The sequence below is a fragment of the Sciurus vulgaris genome (genome assembly GCF_902686455.1).
Source record: "Sciurus vulgaris genome assembly, chromosome: 3".
NCBI classification, from domain to species: Eukaryota; Metazoa; Chordata; class Mammalia; order Rodentia; family Sciuridae; genus Sciurus; species Sciurus vulgaris.
Window position 1 is genome coordinate 107,303,763 of NC_136463.1, and position 18,264 is coordinate 107,322,026.

General features: G+C 34.6%; 1 pseudogene across 1 annotated transcript in view; it reads right to left on the bottom strand.

Annotated features, from left to right (window-relative positions):
* Positions 1-318: 318 nt before the first annotated feature.
* LOC306658156 (methylosome subunit pICln-like) overlaps positions 319-18,264 on the bottom strand; it is a 48,174-nt pseudogene continuing 30,228 nt past the window's right edge. The window contains exon 2 of the transcript in view: positions 319-1,002. The product of the transcript in view is annotated as a methylosome subunit pICln-like (transcript). The remainder of the gene's footprint in view (positions 1,003-18,264) is intronic.

Here is an 18,264-nt window from a genome sequence, read left to right on the forward strand (position 1 = left end):
TAACGTACAGATGATTCATACAGCACTGGCAGGAATTATAGGCCTACTCAAAGGGTATCTAGACACAAGGTTTTGGGATAAATAATAATCTACAAGTACTCCCTTGGTTGAATTAATTCACCTTTGTTAATAAAATTCATGGTTCCTTCTGCTGGTGACAACCTGCTGTCTCAGTATAGTTTGTCTTGAGAAAGAACTGGTTTAAAACGTTGAGTTTTGGAGAAGGAAAGACTTTCATCAACCCTACTCCAAAGTGGAAGAGGCACCAAGTTCTCTCGTACAGTTATAAGCAGAACATTAAAGCAGCACAAATCATTTTCAGCGATCAACATCTGCATCCTCAAACTATCCAGCAACTGTCGGTGTGGTACCTGCCTCCATGCCATCTTCATGATCTCTCACTGAATCTTCTGTCTGGATCCCAGCCATGTTATACTGGCTGCTCAGACTGAGAAGGCATTCCTTTTCATCTCTCCAGTGTGGCTTGCCCTTCTGCTGTTAAATGGGATAATCCTTCTTCACTAGGTCTAAAATGTAGGGACATCCCCCTGCCCCTGTTAGTGTGCTTCCACATCATGTTCTTTTCCATCATAATCGTCTGAGTCTTCGTCCTCAGGATCAGGTGCAGAGCCTGGCATTCACACATGGCCGTGCACAGTGCCCCCAGTGCTGATTTATCACTAGGCACAAATCTAAATTCAGTAATAGGTTCCACATCATCATCACTGTCTTCCTCCTCTTCATCAGTAAGAGATTCTTTTGATTCTTCTCCAAATTTGGCATTCACTATAACATACAAATGCGCTTGAGGATAGGCATTTAGGTCCCTGAACACCGCATGTAAACTAATGGTGGGATATTCCACTGAGAATCCTAATCCAAGTGAGAATCTAGCCAAGACAGGCGGCTCTCCACGATGTAGAGTGCCGGTACCGAGACCTTTCCCGTTCAGCACAGCCTCTGTATCTGGTGCTGTTGCGGAAGCCCCTCATCCTCTTTATACTTTTATTGACACAGCCAGAAACCTTTTTTTTTTTTTTTTTTTTTAAATATTACTGGGTGTTGAACCTAGGGAAAAATAACAGATATATTTGAAATCCTAGAAGAAAAGGAGAGACTAAGAGGCAATGTCTGAAGAGATAACAGCTTTTCTGAAAAGAATTGTCCCCAAACTGGTTAAATTTATGTTAAACATTCAAGAATCCCTAAAAACTCTAAACAGGATAAACCATAAGAAATCACATCCATTGCAGAAGAATTATGAAAATATAAGTAGAATTAAATATTAAATAAAATATTAAATTCAGTGGGGAAATGGAAAGAGGAGAAAGAGCCATCAGTGAGAAGAAAGATTAATACCTTTAAAGGAGCAATACAATTATATATCACTTAACAAGAGGACTGTGTCCTGAGAAGTGCATGGTTAGGAAGTTTCATAATTGTACGAACATCCCAGAGTGTACTTACACAAACACAGACGATGTAGCCTACTGCACACCTAGGCTGTATGGTATAGCCTATTGTATAGCAAATCTGTACAGCATGTTACTGAACTGAATACTGTAGGCAATGGTAGCACAAGGGTAAGTATTCTGCAGCTAAACATATCTAAACGTAATTAAAGTACAGATGAAAAATGGTACCCCTCTATATGGGGCACTTACAAAGAACGGAGCTTGCAGACTAGAAATTACTCTGGATGAGTCAAGGAGTAAGTGATGAGCAAATGGAAAGGCCTAAGATATTAATAATGTACACTGCTGTAGACATTATAAACAGGGTACACTTAGGCTACACTAAATTTATTAAAAATATTTTCTTCCTTCAATAATAAATTAACTTTAGCTTACTGTAACTTCACTTTAGAAACTTTTTAATTATTTTAAACTTTTTTGTAATAATAGTTTCAAACACACACCCTTTATGACATAAATATATATATATATATAAAATATATATATATATTTTTTTCTTTTTTTTGGTAATTGGTACTGGGGATTTAACCCAGACATGATTTATTACTGAACTACATCCTCAGTCCTTTTTATTTTTTTATTTTGAGACAGGGTACTGCTTAGTTGCTTAGGGTCTTACAAAATTCCTGTGGCTGGCCTTGAACTTGGAATCCTCCTGCCTCAGCCTCCTTAATCACTTAATCCCACCAAGCCAGGCAATATTTTCTTTCTTTTTATCCTTTTCCTGTAATATTTTTCCTGTTTTTCAATTTTTCAATTTTTATTTTTTACTTTTCACACTTCTGGTTAAAAACAAAGACACAGATGTACCTAGGCTAGTCCTACATGGAATCAGGATCATCAATGTCTCTGTGAGTTCCACTTTCACATCTTGTCCCACTGGGGCAGTAGCACACATGAAACTGTCATCTCCTATAACAATTCGATGCCCTGGAAGACCCCTTGAAACACTGTCTGAAGCTGTTTTACAGTTAACTTTTAACTTTTTTTTTTTTTAAGATTAGTAAAAGGAGTACACTCAAAATAATGATTAAAAAGTATGGTGTAGTAAATAGATACGCCAGTAACAGTCATTTATTATCAAGTATATTGTCCTGAAAATTATGTGTATCACAGTTCTGTGACAGGAAATACAGCAGGTTTATTTCCACCAGCCTTACTATGAACACATGAGTAATGCATTGCATGACAATGATATGACAGCTACACCACCACTAGGGAATAAGAAATTTTCAGCTTCATTATAATCTAATGGGACCACCATCATATATATTGTCCATCACTGACCCAACACATTGTTGTGTGGCTAATGACAGGAATTTACTAAGAGTCAATAGCTAACTTCTCAACAGAAACAATGGAAGCCAGAAGACAATGGTATGATAACTTCAATACTCTGGAAGAAAAATCATGACTACAGTAGAAATCTAAATACAGTGCAAGTATTCTTTAGTAATGAAAAGGAAATAAGGATATTTTCAGACAAAACTGACAATCAGTCACTTGCACATATATACTAGAGGGAGTACTAAAGAATATTCTTTAGGTAGAAAAAAATCCCAGTTGGAGAGGTTTATGGAAATGAAAGTAAGAAAAAAAAAATTTGTAGATATCTAAATGAATATTTATTGCACAAAGAGTGATAATACTGACTTTTGGTCTTTAAAATATGGAGAAAAAATATAGAACAAGAGTATAGTAGTTAGAAGGAAGATAAATACTGTTAAAGTTTTCTAAAATTATAGCATGTTCTGGGAAGAAGGTAAAAGTAGCAATAAACATCACATTTTGATAAATCACAAATGCATACTGTAATAAGTAAGGTAATCACTAAGAATAATAAAATAGAAAACAATGTCACCATTAATCATGGACCAAGGATAAGGAGATTGAGTTCATTTAGTAAGTGGAAATTTGACTAGGCAAGAGAAATTGTAATGAAAAATGTATGTTTCAGAAGACATTAACTCTTTTCTTTAGGTAATCAAACTCTTAAATAACTGGTTCTTATTTAGCATTCTTTTATGTCTATTTTACCTTTTCATTGTAAAATATTTATTTATTTATTTATTTATTTACTTATTTTCCAGTACTGGTGATTGGATCCAGGGTGCTCTATTACCAGTGTGCTACATCCCCGGCCCTTTTTACCTTTTGTTTTGAGACAGGGTCTTGCTAAGTTGTCCAGGCTGGCCTCTAATTTTTGTTTCTCCTGTCTTAGCCGCCTGAGTTGCTGAGGTTAGAGGTATGTACCACAGTGCCTGGTTTCATTGTAATTTCTGAGAAGCCAATTGTTTCCCAAAGGACTTGTTTGAAAATATTAAATTTCACATTTCTTCTTAACCAAGAACAAAATGGAATTAAACATGTGCAAAATAACTGAATGTCAAGTAACTAGCTACACAGCCAGCTCATTTACACTGAATTAGTAATTTACTCAGTCTGCAATTTATGTTAATTAAGGAAAGACTATTTTATGTGTTATACATTTACATAATGATATAAATATCTCATTCTCTTTTCTGTGAATGTTATTATTATCCTAAGTTTCACTTCTTTTCTACTATTATCGTCTTAGAGTAATCCATATGATGTTGTCATTTTCATTATACTTTTGCTGGCATGTAATTGACAATATTCAACTTAAAAGTTAATTAAGTATTAAAAACACAGAGGCTTCCCTTGGCTTTAATAAGTCAAGAGAATTTACACTCACCCATAAAATTATATATTAACAAAGATTAGACAGTCACCCTGATATATTTGCTTTTTAAATATAAATAAGTCTTATGCTTTAAAAACTTTTACATCTTTTTAACATAATTATTCTTTTAGGAAGTCTTTCATTTTTTGAAATCTTTCAAATAAAAATCTTTATACTAAAATATTTATGAAATATGTTGTATTCTTTTCCCTATGTTGTAGAAAATGAATATTGACTCGATTAAATCAGGGTTCTCCAGAGAAACAGGACCAATAATAATATATATATATTATTAATATTCCCATAATGTATATTATTATGGCAATCAGCCCATGCAATTATGGAGACTGAGAAACCCCACCGTTAGCCATTTGCCATCTAGAGAATACTGAATGTTTAGGATAATGCCTGACCACATTGGAGAGAGTAGATCTTAGCCTATGAATTCAAAATTCAGAAACACCTTCACAGAGATAATATTTTACTAGCTTCCCAGGTAACCCTTAATCCAGTCAGGTTGACACATAAAATTAACCATCACAGCTTAGTTATATACTTTTGTACATAACAGAATCTATATCTAGATGATTGATTTTATGTGCATAGTTTAAGGCCTAAAGCATTAGTCAGGATGATTTGGGAAAATAGGACATTTTATTGCACCAAATAATTGTCAACTCTGAAAGAAAGAACTTAAATTTTAGATTTCTCTTGGTCACTGACTTGATTTTATCAGTTCCCATTATTTCTCTAGGTTTTTTGGTTTTCATCTTTGCAACCTGTCCTCGTCAATGTGTATCAGAGTAATTTAATGTTAAGAAAAGAATTTCTTCAGGATGGGGGTACAGCTCAGTGATGGAGTACTTGCCTATCATGCACAAGACTCTGGGTTCAAGCACTATTAAAAAAATGAGGCAGGCTTCTGCAAATTCCAAGTATTTTTATTTTTCTTCATTAGAATATTCATCTCTAAAGTTGTTGACTGAAAAAGAAACCAAGTGTTTCTCTGAGACTATTAAAGGCCTCCCCAAACTTTAGGCCTAAATGCAAGGCATGTGCAGAACTCAGTTGCCACTCTAAACAAGAGAAGTGAGTCTTTCATGTTTGTCATCTTACTGTTCATTGTTTCCTTAACCTGTTGCCTTAAAAAACAAAAACAAACAAAACTTATTTTCCACTGTTTCTAAGATTTTTTGCTGTCATGGCATTTCCCTCTCAACGTTGTGTTGTTTATTTTGAGTCAGGACAGCATCTGCAGTAGAGAACTTAGCTTATCCTACTAGAGACTTCAGGCCCACAGTACCAAGGAAATTCTGCAATGAGACAAGTCTAGATATGAGGAACTGCAAAAAGATTATCAATGTGTTCTTTTATGCCCAAGGACATAGATAACGGCTACCTGAGCAGTTTTACAGTCACTGTCAAAAGAATTATTAATAGTAAAAACTGTCAAATTTTGGGCTGGGGATATAGCTCAGTTGGTAGAGTGCTTGCCTTGCAAGCACAAGGCCCTGGGTTCGATCCCCAGCACCACAAAAAAAAAAAAAAAAAAAAAAAAAAAAACTGTCAAATTTTATCAATGAAAAAGAGGATATTAGAGGGTCTCATCAATCAAGAAGTTCACTAAGATACTACTATAAAATGATAGGAAAAAAGAACAACTTTAGGCCTAAGAAAAGGTCAAATCTGTGTCCTATGAGTTGAAAGGCATTAACAAAAAAGAGAGAAAGAGAGAAGAAATCTGGAAGTGGGAATTTAGCTTTGGTTTTGTTGTTTAAGTTTAGAGAGTGCTAGGATAGGAAATATTGTAGGCATATTTAAAGGAACCAACCTCGAAAAACATTCTAATAGGCTGGAGAGGAAGAGAGTTTTTGGAGAAACAGAAAATAGAAAATAAAATGACAGTACATTAAAAAAAGAAGAAGAAATAAAAATACCAAAAAGAAAGGACAGAAAAGAGAAAAAACATAGATCAGTATACTGATGAAAAGTGTACATTCATCTTAGTGATTTTGTAGTGTTCTTACTGCTGTGGTTTACGATATGCCTTGAACAATGATCAGGTCCTAGAATTTCACCTTCTATAATGGCTGTTTATGGAAGAAAGAGTTTGCTAAGAAAGAATGCAAGATCTGCTTCTAACAAAGATATCATGATTCCTCAAAGTTAGAGTCCTGGAAAGATTAAGCCATAGCCTGGAGACACTTCTGTCTACAAGAAAACAAAGATGATGGCCTCCCCTGCTGGGATTACTATCCTAATTATCAGAGAGCCATTGTTTCTTTCTGCTCTGGGCATCAAATAGGCTGACCCCCTCAAGTTCAAATAACCTCCCACCAATACTTGAGAGCATTCTCTGGCTCGTGCTTGCCTTCTCCAAACCAAAGACAGTTGGCTATGTTCCAGTTCTTAGTATTACAGTCTTTGGCACATTTCCATCAGCACTGAACTTTAAAATACACAAACACACACACACACACACACACACACACACACACACACACAAATTTAAAAGCTCAATTCACTTTTTTTGCCTTAATAAGAGAAAAGAATCCTTTAATATTCCTTTTAATGATAACTTCAATCTCTTGCCACTGATCTATCTTATTTTTCAAAAATGGATGTTTAAGAAACTGAAATTTTAAAGTAGTGTCTTTGTAGGAATCAGAACTCAACTCTCCACATAAAATGTATTATTACAAAATGCACATGTAAATACTATTATTAGCTAAATTTCCTCTGAAATAGACTTTAATCCTAAAATCCTGTCAAATTCAAAAGATTTTAGTAAATTTATATGAAGGGTACATGTATTTATTTATTTTCCTTGGCCTTATATGGGACCTTCCTTCATCTTTCTCCTTTTAAGCTAAACTCCCTTGTGAAAAGGGGTTATAATTGTAGGTATTTGTCTCCTGAGAACAGAATTGCATCCAGCACTGGGACGTTTGCATTTTAGACTTTTGATAATTTATTTACCACCCACTTTGCTTTTCCTCCCTTTAGTACAGCTGTGTTCCCTCCACACCCAAATATGGCCTGAGTCCTGATCCACAAGAGTAAACTAACTTCATTACAGCTGTTGTCTGGCCAACTCTTTCCTCCTTCACCAGCTCCACCCTTCCCAGGGAAGGCTGGGGTCAAGGCTGAAGAAGGGAGGAATAACAAAGAGTGTTGGAAATCTGGGGCCTCTATTTTATTCTACCAATGAGACTAACTAGCTGTGTTATCTGCTTCATTAAGGCCAGTCACATCTGTGGGTCTCAGTTTTCTCAGTTGTAAAACAAGGAAGTTAGATTATTTGTTATCTAATATTCTTCCCCTTTTCAATTGTAGGATTTTACTACTGCTTCGGGTTCTACTGTTTCTAGAACGGCGGAATCCAAAAATTTCACCGAAGCTGTAACAAGAGAATTTTAGTCTTATTCATTCATTGTTCAATGAATGTTAATTGAAAGCCAACTATCATGCAGGCAGTCTGCTAACTAGGCATTAATTAATTACATGTACATTTGTTCATTCTCAAAATGTTATTTTTATTGAAATAAAATCCACATAATATAAAACTACCTGTTTTAAAGAGAACAACCCAGGGTTTTAGTACATACAATGTCACGTAGTCACCACCTTTATCTAGTTAAAAACATTTCATCACTCTCGAAGGAAACCCCATTCCTGTCAGTTCCCACTTTGTTTTCCTGCCCCTTTTAACCATTGGCATTCTTTCCATCTTTGCAGATTACTTATTATGAATATTTCATATAGATGAATTCATACAGTATGTGAACATTTTCTCTCTCTTCTTTCAGTTGGCATAGTGTATTTGAGCTTTATGCACATTGTAGCATGTAACAGTGTTTTATTTATTTATTTATTTTTAATACTGGGATTGAACCCAGGGCTGCTTGACCACTGACCCACATCCCAGCCCTTTTAATTTTATTTGAGACAAAGTATTGCTAAGTTGCCCAGGCTGGTCTTGAACTTGTAGTCCTCCTACCTTAGCCTCCTGAGTAGCTGGGATTACAGATATGCACCATCATGCCTAGCTATTTTATTCTTTTTCTTGACTGAGTAATATTACATTGTATTATGTACTACAACTAGTTTATTCATCTATTGATAGATATTTGAGCTATTTCTACCTTTTGGATATCATGAATAGTGCTGCTGTAAACATCTGTTGCACATCAAACTGTTCTCAATATCTAGTAAATATGGTTCAAATATATAGTTTATGATGAGGATTTTTATGAATACTTTTGGAAGCAGTTAACTGTCTTCCTAAACTGGATTCAGTAAAAGCCCCTATACTGTCATCAAATCTTTGACTTCTTTTGTTTCTTTGTTCCTGGTTTTACTACCTAGTAAATCAAGAAAGTATATAGGGCATCTGCTAATCCTTGCTATGTTACTGTAAACATGGAAGCATAAAACTAAAATCTCACATAGTCTTTATAGTCAATGCCATATTCAGTCATATAAACAAGAAGCTATTACCATCAGACAGAGAAAAGACCATGTTTTACAAAACGTTTCCAACTGATCAATTACAGAAAAGGAGTAGGGGAAAATTACCAGGCTATTGCTATTTAGATGAACTAGGATAGCTAGGATGTATATATTTTTCTTCCTTAAAAGGCAAATTGTGGAAATCACTTTTTCAGTATATAATAATTTAGTATTAACTGGTTTTAACTTCATTTTCTATTTTTCTGTCCAGTAGCCAAATTACAAAATCGTTCAAACTGATGGTATAAATTTTAGATACAGTTTAAAGATACTTCTTGCCAACTCCTGGTTCTCAATATCCAAGACATTTGTGGTTTCTTTCCAGCTTCTATGCTTACCAACCTAAATGATCCATGTACTGCTTTCCTCTTTAGACTCATTGGTTTAATGTAACTTTGTAAGAACTACAGTGATTGGCAAAAACCAGTCCTTACATTAGCACTCTCAGTCTCTGTCTCTGTCGCTCTCTCTCTCCTAGACTCTTCATCAAGCTATAGATTTTGGCTTCATATTGTCCACCAATTTAGAACTATTTTGATTATATTGGAATAACTTCTGAATGGGACAATGCACAGGCTTAAAAATTAGATAAGAAAATTTCAAGCTAGCAAAAAAATATTGCCTCTGTAAATCATTTGCAAAACATTTACTAAAACATGTACTTTTATAAAACAATAGACTTTATTATTTCTAGTGTGTTACATTTATTGTGTGAATTCTTTCAGTCCAGTCATACACGTGTGCTTTCCATTTATACAAAAGGATACAACTGCCTCTCAATTCACTCCTCAATTCACTCAGGGGAAAAAATGGCAAAATTTGTTCTTTGAATTGAGTTAATTTAAGATTTTAAATCAGAAAGAAATTGAATGATCTTCTAGGTATTAAGCAGAAACTGACTGCAAATACCATTTAAGTTTATAGTAAATTACTGGCATACAAAGCTTTCTGATATAATAGTTCTTATGAGAAATCATGCATTAAATGTATTTTTAATCACCTTAAAATCACCAGGGGATATCAATAACTGAAAACCATCACAATATCTCTTATATATCATACAACAAGAAAAGTAAAGTATTTCATATTTTATCTATTTTTCAAGGTTGGATTTTCACACTGGGTTTGTTTTAAAAGTGAAATACTAATATTTTAAGTAATACAAATTTCCATAGTTCTTTATTTTCCAAACATTTTTCTCATCTTTTACTCACATAGGTGAACTGTATAGCAAACATAACTGCTATTATCTAAATACACGGGTTAATCTCCTTAAGGATTTGCTGCTTTAAGCGTGGTTTAAGGAGCAGTTTTATCATCAGACAAGTTTGTTAGAAATGCAGTCTCAGCCTCCACCCTAGACCTATTGAATCAGAATCTGCAATAAGAAATATGGAATGCTTTGCTCTGGGATTTTTAGTGGTAATTCTGGGGCTAGAACTCAGATATTCTTCTGATCTGGAGGTCAGAAGTCTGTCATCTTACTATCCTGAATTATAGTGAACAAATAATGTAAGAGTGAGGGAATGCCCTAGATTTTTCTTTCAGAGAGAATCAGTTTGGTGCTTCTATTGTGTCAATGATATTAGTCATCAATTATATCAAAACTATAAAACATGTTGGACCCAGGAAAAAAGACATAGTTACAGAGGGATTTGATGGGACTCAGGAGGTCCATCTGTTTTCTTAGTCAGATTTTCAATGTCAATTTTTATTAGCACTGAGAAATGTGTAACTAACTTTATTTTCCTTAACATATAAATAGTTTGTTAAGTAACTATTAGGAATCAAACACTAAACCATAAGTGGAGAAGGGATAAAATACGGACTAATTTACCAGGCTGCTCTCCTTAAAATACTTAAAATCTAGCTTTTTTCCCCCAGACCAGTTAGTGCTTTTTATAAAGATAACGCTCCCTTTCCTAGTTCCTCATTGCCAGAAGTAAACTATTTATGAGACCCACCTTTCTGGAAAAAAAAAATTATCTTCCCTTTTGGCTTACCAAGATACTTTTATATAAGATTTTATCTCAAGAAATTTTCTTTTTAGGGACTGGGGTTGTAGCTCAGTGGTGGAGTACTTGCTTCACCTGTTATAAGGCCCTGGGTTTGATCCTCAGCACCACATAAAAATAAATGAATAAAATAAAGTTGTATCCATTTACAACTAAGATATTTTTAAAAAGAAGTTTCCTTTTATATGCAAATAGAAAGGAACAGGGACATGTTAATTTAACAATGAATGATGATTTGGTATGCTGGGGTTTATCTATTACAGAACAGGGTCTTCTAGAAGAAACTCCTAATTTCAGGAATTTGCAAATGTAGGAAGGGCAAAAGTGGAAGAAAAGAAAGGTGAAAGTTTGGGGGACGTACCTGGGGACAATAATAAACAAGAAAGACATTTAAAGTTCTATAACACTTTACACTTTCAAAGGTTTTTTTTTTTTTTTTTTCCCTTGCCTGTTTCCTATGGTGGTGAGATCTCTAGAGTGATAGGGTAGGGGGAATAAAAAAAAAAAAAAAAAAAAATGGTAGGAAGATTCTTTAAGAGATCAGGTACTTGATTCTCTAAGAGATCAGGTACCTAAAGCGACCTTTTTTGGAATTCTGTCCAGGAGAGCTCTTTGGAAAGCAATTGTGAGCCTCGTTTGCATTCACAGAGGACAATACTGCCCTTGAGGGGCAGTACCTTAAGACTTCAATCTTCATACTCCACCCATCTCTCTCTTAATTGTCTTAGACCAGTGAAATTCCCTAAGAGAATATCTGTTTTTTCTCAAAAACAAGGATGAATATTTTTAATGTTTTAAAATCATTTTTAACTGTTGTCTTATCCTACAGAACTTATTCCTGAGAAAACAGAATTTTAAATACTGGAATGGGTTACCAGGGAGGTTGTGAAATCATCATGAGAAACTAAAAAATAAAACATCTAAGGCCTTTGAGATGATTAGACAGACACTGTCTAAAGGAAGAATGATGGGCCGAAAAAATGTTTATTACTTCCACTCAGTAACTCACATAGACAAATACAATGTCTATGTTTAAAATTAAGTGTTAGTGTTGTGTTTCTAAACATTTCAGAATTTCACAAAATTATTTTTTAAGATTTTGTGCTTGAAACAGTGGTTTAACTTATAAGAACTAGAGTGGAAAGACAATAAAATAAATATATTCATACATCCTAACTGATTCTTGGCCATCAAATTATCAAAAATCAATATTTGTTCTTGGGTCTTTTTAGAAATCCAATTATTCTTTGTGTGTGCTTCTGTGGTCTTTCATACATTATGATTATAAATTATATTTATGTTCAAAGTATAAATATTAAATTATGGAAAAGAATGGAATTTTAGTGAATTATATATGAAAAAGAAAAAAAAAAACTTTTAAACTTCTCTGCCCTTAATGTCCTTTCTTGCTTCAGGTTGTCGATACCTTAATTTAATCACCCCGGAGAGTGATTCAAATTAGTAAGTTATAATTAAATTACAAAGTATGCAAATTTAGCAGACCTTGGTTAAAGATGTTTTATATATTTTATTGTATAAACTTGAACTAGTTATGAGACTAAATGCCACTGATAGAAAAATATATTTTGTATATGTATTAAATGACTTCCTAGAATTTTCAGAATGTTCTGTGATTCATTCATCTTCATTTTTGAATCATATTAATTAAAATAACAAACAACAATATACTGCTGTTGACATATTCCTCTTTCCTAAAATTAAACTCAAGGTGATGAACATTAAAAGAAACTTTAAAAATATCTTGTATATCATATCTGTGTAAATTTTATATATTATATTTGATAACATTTGGAAATGGTATGAAATTTAGTGATTAAAAATATTAAAATGGATGAGATAGTTCCATTTTTGTATGAATAAGCAAATACTGAGAATTCTGTTTGAGAATAATGTATAAGCTAATCAATTTATTATTTTCTATATAACTATGTAGATATATACAAATAAAGATTTTTTAAAAACTCTTAGTTTGTACATGGTACTGGCATACTACATTCCCCAAAATGAAAGTGTAAACATTATTTTTTATACATAAATAAAATGTAAATAGATATACAATATATATTTATATGTGGATTCATCCCCCCAAAACCCACACATACACACATACACACACACACACACACATACACACATACACACAGACACACCATACATCTGCCAAAATAAAGGGAAATTAATCGGTTCATGAATTCTGGACTGTTTTTCATCACTGATTTAAGTCAGAACTTACTCATCAATAAAGTAAATAAAACAAAATTGTTAATCCAAGAGAGTGCTCACTAAGCATAGATCTTCAGTTGAAAAGTATATACAAATTTTCAAATTAGATGGTGCTTATAAGGAAGACTACCACTTTGAATATGTTAATATTTGACATGTAAAATAATTGTTTTGTATTTCAGAAAAGATTCCAAATAGTGACTGTGTCCATTGAACTTTCTTGGCCTGTTGTGATGTTATATATTTGTCTAATATACTTGTGAAAGCAGTTATTTAAAACAAAAAGTTTGTGAAAACAGTTTTTATATTGGGTTTGGTTTTTATAAATGAACTTTTTACACCACAGAGTGAAAGGGAGATTTAGCACATGACCAGGTTTTTATTTTTTTTTATTTGAGGTACTCAGAAAGTACAAGTATTTATAATCTCACCATTTAAATTTTACCCTCCCCATCCTCCTCCTTCCACCACTTAGCAGAACTCCCAGGAACTTACTATTAAAACTTTGGTGAACACAAATTTCTATTTTCTCTGTTTATACAGTTACATAAATCTATCTATATATACAGTTTTTACAAAAAGGATCAGGTTATTCATACTGATCTGTAGTGTGCTTTTCCCCTTATCTATCTGGGCATCCTTCCAAAATCATCATACATAGATTTGATCACTTTCAACGACTACATTGCATTCGGTATAGGAGTGTATTACAATCTATGCAGGCATTTCCCGTTTATATTTAAATTGCCTTCAGGTATGAATTTTTTCTTTGAGGCTACTAAAAACACTTCCAGGAAACAGCATGTAGCTTTAAGTTCTTGTGGTAACATTTCACTAAGATTTCCCCATAGACCAGTTCTTGCTAAGATCACCATTATAGCATGTTGTAAAATCAATGGACATTTCTTATCCTTAACACACTTTGAACCATTCTCTCTGTTTCTTGGAATTCTGTCTGCTTTTCCTCAAGTCTTTTGTGTCTTCTCAATCTGCTTTATCACCATCTCTCCCTCAATACAATCTCCTCAATTGTGGTCTAGGTACATTTTTCTTTGCAAATTATATTCTATCTTTAGACAAGCTCATCAATGCACAAGGTTTCAATTATCATGTATATAGGATGGCATCTATATTTATATCTACACCCTAGTTTACTCCTCCAGATTTCACAATCATGTGGAGTATAACATATTTGTTACTGTTTAGATTACTAAGTAATCTAAGATATACTTGTTGGATAGTGAAACAAAATATGATCAAAAAATGAAAAAGTTTGGTTGAAGGGATTGGGCAAATATATTTAAAACCGAGGGCCACTATCAGCTCACTTGTTGGGACAAACTTGGTCCTAGATGTTTGTGAATTGCCTTAATAGACTCTCTTTCTTATAATAAGGTGGTGTTCTTGAAAAGAAACAGTACATTATCTTTTAAGCAGGGTCCTGAGAGACACTGGGGGAAGGGCTCTGTTTTTAGTAACTTAGTCCATAAAAACAAGGCTCTGGGGCCCTGGGTGATAAAGTAGGAAGAGCCTGCATTACTGGGGACTCCAGCCTAAGGATTGCACAGTCATGGTTGAGCAATAAGAAAGAATAAGCAGAGATCTCAGGCTCTGGATAAAGAACCCTTAAGTACAATGGTAGCCATAGAATCCTAGAGATCTAGCTCGTTAATGGAGTTAATATTAAATCCTTACAGATTTGGTACAAGGGAAGAAGTGGTAGGGGAGTGTATTTGAATTTGCCTTAGGACAAAGACAAGCCTGAAACAAATTGTGGACCAAACTATGGAAAGCTGGAAAAAGAAGGCAGAGAGAAATGAGGTAGGATCTGACAATGGCAAATCACAGAGCTTCATTACAGGCTGACCATTCAGCCCAAATTACTTAGAAGTTTTATATCACCTCCACCTTCATTATGTACTATAGCAATTTGATAGCTAATTTGTGCAGGATTTTGGATTTAACAGTTTCCTGCACTGAAATATGTATAGGAGGAAATAATTTCTTTAGAAACAATAAGACCTAGAATGCTGAAATGGGGTGAAATGGGGTCCTGGAGCCCTGGGAATGTATTGAGTTTGGGTAGTCTTTGTATCTCTGTTGTCTGAAAAGGATTTCACTGTACATTTCCTAGTGCATCTGTTAGGCTGGTTTTTAACACTTTCTTCAATATGAATTTCTTTTTTCTTGGCAGAACATACTTCACTATTAAATAAGTCTTTCTGCCAGGAAGTCATAGGCTTCCTACATTTTCCAGTTTTGTTTCACCTCATTACTTGTTACTCACGATACTACATAATATCTCTCTCAGCATGGCACTTTGAAATAAGCACTATTGTATTTTGACAAAGCCCTGTGCGACTTTCTATTGTGTTCTAGTCCCATATTTTACTTACAAGCTCACCTGATTACAATTATTACAACCAATTTGAGTCAGCACAATGCACTTGAGTGCTCCCTATCTATTCTGCCTAGATGAATGTTTGTAAATGTAGCACTTTTAGATTAGATTAAGAAGGCCTGTGAATCTCTTTGGAATCATTGTAAATGAGGAGAAAACTTCTACATTTCACATGTCCAGAAATGAGAGAGATTTAGCAAATTTTGGCCCTTTAAAAAAATGCTAGCTGCAATATAGCAACGATAACAGCAATGGCAACAAGAAAGATCTTTACAATTATAAATAATCAATAATGGTTTCACTGTCCTGCTTTTATTCATGAAGACACATGTAATCTTCCTATCACATATTCTATTCAAATGAAACCAGTGTAATTTTCGGGGTGTTTTGGTATCAATAAGACTATTTCATATATAATAGCTAATCTTTAAAGAGGGAGTTAAGAGGCAGTATTTACCTACAGGGGAAAAATCAGATCTTTAAAAATAACTTGCTTTAAGCTATAAAACCTGATCAGTTACTGAACAAAAGCTTGCTGCTGTGTAGGCAATTTAGTTGGTAGACTATTGCTACCTGCTACCTGTATTTGTGTCCAGATGGCCAAAATGCCTAATAAATCCTTGAATCACAGATGGTATTGAGATGCTGATTCTGCATGGGAGATTGTGGGTTAGCACTCACCAGCCTCAGCAGGTAGGCTAAGTGAACCCTGCCAAGTCATAGAACCATCACCATCCATGTGTGGGTGGTGATTGATGAGGCTAACATTGGGGAGACCTGGTTATGGAAAAGACAGCTGAGTAAAGGATCATTTTCCTTCCCTTCTCTCAGATGATGTTCCTCAAGGTGTGGTCCATGGACCATGTGCACTGGGATCATCTGGTTATCTGTTAGAACTGCTTAGGGGTCCTGTCTCTGACTCAATCTCTAGAGATAGAGTTCAGGAGACTGCATTTAAAAAAATTTTTTTTTGTAGTTGTAGATGGGCAGCATGCCTTTATTTTATTCATTTATTTATATGCAGTGCTGAGAATCGAACCCAGAGCCTCACACATGCTAGGCAAGCGCTCTACCACTGAGCCACAACCCCAGCCCAGGAGACTGCATTTTTAAATTAGCTTCTGGATGATTCTTCTGAGCACCAAATATAAAAACCATTGATTTGACTTTAATGGAAAGACACTTATACATGCAGACACACTGATTATGTAATTTAAAGTGTAAAGCACAAAGGCCCATCTGTCCATCATCACAGCTATCTGCTGGCACCAACCAGGTAACTAACCATATGGAATCTTTCCTGATGCTATGAAAGGAATGCTTTCATATTCCTTCAAAATTCCCTTGTTGAAATCCTAACCCCCAAGAAGATGGTGTTAGGAGATAGAGACCTTTGGAAGTGATCAGATTGTAATGGCAGAGCCCTTATGATTGGGATTCCTGCCTTTACGAAAGAGATCATAGAAAGTCAGCTAACCTTTCTACCATATGAGGACAGAAAGAGAAAGTGGGCCCTCACCAGAACCCAACTGTGCTAGCACTTTGATCTTGGTCTTCTCAACCTCCAGAATAGTGAGAAATACTTTTATTTGTTTATAAGCTACCTAGTCTGTGACATCATGTTATAGTTGCCCAAATGGACTAAGACATTTAGCTGTAGCAATGCATGCATATTATCATAAACAGTTTCACATCCCATGCTGTAAAAGCAGCTACAATGATCTGCTGCAGTAGATGACTACCTTAAACAATGACTTAAACATAATTTATTTTTTTTAAATTAATTAATTAATTTATTTGCAGTACTGGGGAATCAAACTCAGGGACTTGTGCTTGCAAGGCAAGCACTCTACCAGCTGAGCTATCTCCCCAGCCCCATCATTTATATTTATCTCTCCCAATTCTAGCTTGGAATCTCTTATGCAGTTGAAATTAGATGTTGGCTGGGACAAGAGACATTCTTCGTTCTTGTCTGATACCTGGACTGAGAGGGCTTAAATGACAGGGAGCTACATACATGAGCATACCTTTCTACATTCCCTTCCATGTCTTGTTTGGGCTGCATCACATCATGGAAATCACTGGGTGATCAGAGTTCTTATATGGTAGTTGTCTTTCCCTACAGCAAATGTTCCAAGAGACCAAGGATGAAGCTCTATTAGCTTCTTCCAGCTTGGCCCTGGAAAACTTGCAACACCACCTTCACTGAATTCTCTTAATACTATGAAAATCAATAGAATTCAAGAGAAGGGAATTCCAAAGGGCATGAGTACTTCAAGTCATGGTTCATTGGGAGGATATCTTTTGAGAATTGCTACTACACAGTCTTAACCTGTAACATTTTCCCTCAGGACATTTCAGGAACAATACAGGATCTGGATAAGAATTGCTTATGCTTACAGAAGTAGTTTTTCAAGTTTTCTCCCATCCTTCAACTGGTTATCTACTTCAAATATTAGTGCTGCTTTCTGCCATCTGGTAACTTTAATTACTGCTTATCTCAGACTATGACCTTGACATTATTGCTGAGGATCAAACTATTGCTATTGCAATGATATGACAACTCTTATCCCTTCTTCTTAAGGTGCAACAGATATATGATTTAATTGGGGAATCTTTCCATCCTCATGTTACAGATTTTTCATTAGGCTCCCAAAACAGTAGTTTAGCACCTTTAAATTATATGGATCCGGGGCTGGGGTTGTGGTTCAGTGGTAGAGCATGTGCCTTGCATGCGTGGGGAACCACACAAATAAATAATAAAAAAAAAAAATAATAAAATGGCATCGTGTCCATCAACAACTAAAAAAATAAAAATTATATGGATCTTTCTATCATTATATTTTGGTCAAGTTCCTCCAGGTCAAAGGGAATTTGGTGGCATCACTCAGAGACACACTCAAATTTATTTCT